Source organism: Contarinia nasturtii, unplaced genomic scaffold, assembly GCF_009176525.2.
Source record: "Contarinia nasturtii isolate CC-2019 unplaced genomic scaffold, AAFC_CNas_1.1 Cnas_scaffold_4311, whole genome shotgun sequence".
Classification (NCBI taxonomy): domain Eukaryota; kingdom Metazoa; phylum Arthropoda; class Insecta; order Diptera; family Cecidomyiidae; genus Contarinia; species Contarinia nasturtii.
The window spans coordinates 948,847-954,846 of NW_022201606.1; the positions used below are offsets into that span (position 1 = coordinate 948,847).

The 6,000-nt window shown below is 35.1% G+C and overlaps 1 protein-coding gene across 1 annotated transcript in view; it reads right to left on the bottom strand.

Moving 5' to 3' along the window:
* Positions 1–5,175, bottom strand: part of LOC116350710 (protein tincar) — a 29,440-nt gene extending 24,265 nt beyond the window's left edge. The window contains exon 1 of the mRNA XM_031782613.1: positions 4,389–5,175. The gene's annotated coding sequence lies outside the window, so the exon portion shown is untranslated. The remainder of the gene's footprint in view (positions 1–4,388) is intronic.
* Positions 5,176–6,000: the final 825 nt, after the last annotated feature.

The window sequence follows — 6,000 nt, forward strand, 5'->3', positions numbered from 1 at the left end:
TGTTTATTCGGTACATACACATTGGCCCTAGCAAACATGTGGTAATTCAATCACAAAAAAAAATCAAGGATTTATTTCGACGTACATATACTCACATACACACAAAAGAGACACTTTAGGTATAACATCGGTACACATGTTATTCGATTGCTGTACTTTTATATTATTATTTTTTCTTCGGTGCAACAATGAATTGGGGAATCTTGACGACAAAAATAGAAAGAAACGAACAAGAAAAAAAACCCAATACGGAAACTATTCGATTTGTAAGACTATTTGAAGTGCAAACAAGCGAAAAGAAATAAATAAATACTACGCATTTACTGCTGACTCTCTTTTCTTTCTATATTTACGCTGACTGAGCATTTTGCACTATATTCTTTCGATTTTTTTTTTCAAATACCTTGTTGCAATTTTTCTCTGTTCTTGTTGCTGCTACGTGAATTTCAGCAATTGTTGGTTGGAATGCCACATAATTTGTAATGAAATAAATGCTATTTTTAAATGCCCTTTTTCGTAGCTCCATCATGACACTGTATCTTCGTTCCTTCGTTCTTTCAGCGCGGCACTTTTTTTCCCGGGCAAATATTTATTTGGAATTCAGTCAAGAGTCTTTCAACATTGCAAACGTGTACACATCCCGAAAGAATTCCAATGTGATCGCTTGGTTGAATTCATTCTTTTTTGTTGTTGTGTGGCATTTATGAAATTCGTGAATTCAAATAGAATGCGACGCAATAAACATCTGATAAGACAGATCGACTGCTAAATATAGAACAGAGCTTAAAATTTGATGTCGGTCGACAGTTCAAAAATAGCAATTACATTTGGTCAAGTTTTCTCTGCTCTCTCTCTCTCTCTATCTCTCTCTCTCTCTCTCTCTGTGCGCTGGCATGCAAGAGTGTAATTGCATCTCTTCTGGTTCTTTATGCACTTATTCAAATCAAATGATAAATAGTTCCCCGAAGAATGTCTCATTCGTAACAAGTTCTTGAAAAGGAACTCATTATACGTTTTCTGTATTTTCTTTTCACTTGAAAAAGAGCGAACAACTCTGACTTTCTGACTTCACAATGACACACCATTTAGCACCACTCTTCATACTCGACCATTTAAAAATGAGTATACAATGATTCTTCACAATGCTGTGTGAAAAAAAATACAAACGAATAAATGATGAAAAAAAAACTGGGTAAAAAGCAGGAGCGAGTACTTTTTCTGTCGTACGTTTCTACAACTTCGTCTAACTTTTATTGTATCAAGCCAACAAAAATGTAATAAAAGTAATGCAAGAGTTTATATACCCTTATTAAAAAATGACGACGTCTTTGTAACAATTTCAATATTTAGCACAGTATCAACAATTCAACAACAAAAAAGGGAAAAAGAGTGGCGAAGAAAGCGCGAGAAACACTAAACAGAAGCAAAAAAAAAATTATAACATGTTGATGGCGTTTAAAAAAGGCACGTGTTGAAATTGAAATATTGTCGATTTCTATTTAAAGGTGTGCCAAGATAACTAAGTCAAGTGATTTTTTAAGTGACACTTTACTGAGCAAAAAAATTGTTGGCAATGGGAAAATGCCGAGAGTTATGGAAATACTTTTGCACTAATGGCATGAATGAAAATCCACTCGAAATACACTTTATGCACAACGCTTATGCACACTTGCAAGTTGCGCCCGCTCTCTCTCTCTCTCTTCCTCTTATTTCGCTCATTTCTATTTTCATCATTCGTTTCGTTTCGTTTCGTTTAATTTCACTTAAACCACCGTCAAGCACGACAGGGGTTGTTATGTGACAATTTTTATATTGTCGTCGCATTTCACATTAATCCACCATCGCTTGGTTCGTAGTACCTACCATACACAGTGTATTTTGGGTAATAAATTCATTTTTATGTTCGTTTACAATATTTTTCATGTTGTGCGCATAGACGCTGTATGTGTGTGTGTGTTTCGAGAACGATAGTTATTTTTATAGCTGCAAATCGAACAACGCTCAATGGCCTAATAGTAGAAAAAAGTGCATGCATTTCCAAAGAACGTGCGTGACGCGTATGATTAATTTAATGTGTTGTCGAAAGGGCGTAACATATTCAAGTATGTAAGTGGAATGCTTGATATGGTTCTGAGATGATTTTTCAATGCACGCGGAAATGGAAAAGGCAAACGGACCAACGGCAAAAATTACACATAATTTGCTGCGACAATGCCCGAGATATGATTTTCCACAGCTTGTTCATTGAGATTTCACAGATGACAAGTGAAACGAACAGCACCGTGATTGGCAAAACGAATGAAATAAATGACATGGAAAGTGCATAAGGCATTAATCGAATCAAAGTTCAACTGCTGTTGAAATGTTCGTTCTCTAAATGTTATCCAACAAATCGCAGCGTAGCTAAAGCACATTCTTCATGGGAACTGTGTGATTATATTTCTTGCCATTAAAAATACCGCGTCGTTCTCTCTTTTTTTTTTAATCCGAACCATAAACGAGCGCGAAATGAAATTGATTCTTTTACTTGCGTTCACTTAATAATGGGTGCGTAATTTCGCGACTGACATTGTTAAAAATGTATTAAAATCATTTATCAAAAAAAAAACTGTCTCGTGAGACTTCAAACGATAATAATTTTCCATATCTCTCATTTTTTTGTTCTTCCCGTGCCGCGTTTTCCTTTTCATTTTCAGTCTTCGCACGGAATAGATAAAGATGCTATGATTCATCGTTTGCCATTGCTCTACTCGGTGATTGTCTATCTATCTCTCTTCCTCTCTTTCTATCTCTTGTGCCGCCGTTGATTGTACATTTTATTTTGAGATAATTTTGCACCACCAATATGTCCTGGGGTATCCCATGACAATTTCGCTTTTGCAAACGCTCACAAAACGCAAAATGGGAAAATAGATTGATCTAATTTTCAAGCGAGCACAGAAAAATTGGAAAAGTCGGGCAAAAGAAAAAATTGTATACCATATAAATATTACTTAAGATCCGTAATAATGAAAAAATATGGCAAAACAGATATGGAAAACAAGAGACAACGCCAGGACAAGAACACATTGGCTGAAAGTTACATTCCAGCAGTAAATCGGATTGAAGAAAAACTTTGACGAGATGTACACACAGGATAAAATTAGATTTTCCAACAGTTTATCGCAAACAATAAATTGTAGATTAATGTTGAATATTACAGAAGTACTTTTAGAGTATAAACAGAAATTGAAGCGACGAGTGAAGAGGCGACCGCTATTTAAACCATCATTTTGCAGATTTGCACATTAATTTAATTATTATTAAACGCAGAGTGTGTCTGGCTTTGAAAATAACTCATATACGTCGTGTGTACACAGTAAAACTGTAATCTAGTGGTGTATGGTAAAGGCGAGATAAAACTATAAACAAAGCCGGATACAATGCAAACACCGACATAGTAAAAAGGAATCAGGTGAATCAAATCAAACATATCTACAACGGAACAAATTATTCGAATGTATTTACACAAGAATTCCGGTTCGTTCACTGGATGGTTCGCTTTTTTTATTATATTACCCGCCTATCGTTTATATCGTCTGAATGAATGCGGTGTGTCACAGATATCAGCCGAGTTTTGCTGGTAGATATAATTAAATTCGAAGTGAGGCGCATCGAGGAAATAACCTATCAATGGGATGTAACATTTTATTGAACTCTATCACTTCGAATATCAATAAAACATGCCACATGGCAGGCAAAAGTGAATAAATTTCTTTTATCGTGACATTCGCATCTCAAAGAACGTGTGTCAAAAGGCGGCAACAAACTATATACGCTGTTTCTATTATTATTATTATTTCTGTTATTATTGAAATGGTATTGGATCTATTGGCATCGATAAGATAAGAGTGGATCGTTTTATTGCATACATAATTGATTTGAAAAGTAAGTCTTGAGCTGACAAATAATTTCTCCCCACGTTTTATTGCACTTAAGCCGATCGAAGATTTCACTCACGCACACACATGCAAACGCACACGCACATTCAATACGGCGGCCCAGGACCATGTTCACTCGCAAGGAAACTAATCCGTATTTCGATATATTTGCATTGACAAAGTCGATCGATGTTTGTTTTATGTATCGAAGGGTATTAAATATTGACATATGCCAGCCACTGCCGCCTTTCATTTCAACGCTTCGATTAGCATGCATTTTCAAAGGCCATAACCATTTAACATTCACGGCTGATTTACATTTATTAATTTTTGTTTCGTTTGAATAGGAGCTAATTTTCTTCTTAATGCCCGCGGAAATTCGGGCCGAACAAGTAAATGTTGTGAATTGAGAAGGAAGAAAAGATGAAAATTAAATTAAAAAAGGCAATTAATAGTGCTTGAACTTACCCGCATTGCATGTAATTAAAACGCGTTGCCGTTTTTCCAACTTATTGTGGTCATAAATTAACACAAAGTATCCAGTCTAGAACATCAGTCTTCTTCGCTCTTACTGTTTGAACGTGAAACGATGCGTTCTCTACACTCGTTTCAAGTGTTTTTGATGCTTAAAAAACCTTTAGCAGTTAAATTAAGTTGCAACAGTCAATGATGCAGTCAAATGAACATGAACCACCGTGCCGTGCAACATTTACCAAATGAATAATTTAAACAATGTCAACCGTTTGTTTATTTGAATTCGATTCAGTTTTACAACGATTTGATGATGCACAAACAACCAACCAAATGCACAAATTTTTCGGTTCAACGAAGAGTTCAACTTATATTCACTTGATACCACTGCTCAATTTTATATATTAAATTATATGGAGCGTCTGCAGTTAGATTGGACAATCGTTGTATGTTGGCGAGGCAAACATATGAACGCGTCCAATGTAAACTACGCTTGATTTTATGCACAATTCTATATAAATTGTTCAGCAAATTTAATATAAAATTGCAAATTTATTACATGAATATTTATTGGCGCAATAAGTTTGTTCTTTTTTTTGCACTGAATTAAAAATCCATTTTTGAAATGACAACACAGATGAGCACACAAAATGAACTAATCCTTTAATTCTTTGAAACACAGCTTTTTTGTTCGACGAGAACAATAGCAGTCAGACCAAAGCACAATTCAATTCAACTAAAATCCTTTATCAAAATGCGAACACTCAGTCACCACATCTGTTCACGACTAATCTCAGCAGACGAATGAACACCACTATCTTTCGCATCGTAGTCATTCACTTCACTACGCACAGTCGGTGTCTGTCGCATGCACGCACATCTCTCATCGGCTGCTGCAGCAACGCTCGGTTTGCGACCATAAATCCTTTCCGCTTGAGGTGAATCAGTGCGTTCGTACGGAGCGTATTCAATGTCTGCCAAAACCAACACAAATCGATGATAAACAAACTGGATATCCTTAGCGTAACGCTTGAGATAGTCATATAATTCTATACTACAATAACTGACTCATACGCGAACTCAATATACACTCAAACGCTTGCGGAAAGTTTGTTATAAATTACAAAAAGAAATTTATATTCATCTATATGGCAGGCGACAAAGACTCACTCGTCGAGGGTTCATTGAACAGTGACGATTGAGTGAAACTATAAACAGAAATTCAATTGAGTTACACTCAAAGAACAACTTTTAATTACGATGATAGAATGGATATGAGCTTTCCACGTAAGTACTCTTAAGTACAGAAGCATTTACTCACCGTACAACTTCATAACATATTCAAATTGGATTTATTTTGATTCAGAAACAGAATTTCTTATTATCTTATTATAAACACAAAGTAGATTTATTCAAAAGTTATGACTGGTCAGAGAAAACATGGCTTGGCCCTTTTTAATGCAATGCTATTTTACATATTTTTTTTTCTCTATAATTTCAACTCAGAATGTCATTTGAAACACATATTAATTGATTGTAGATAGCCATTCAAAAAGGGCAAAAAATATTTGAAAATTGATTAAAAACATTGATTTTTTTAATTCTATTT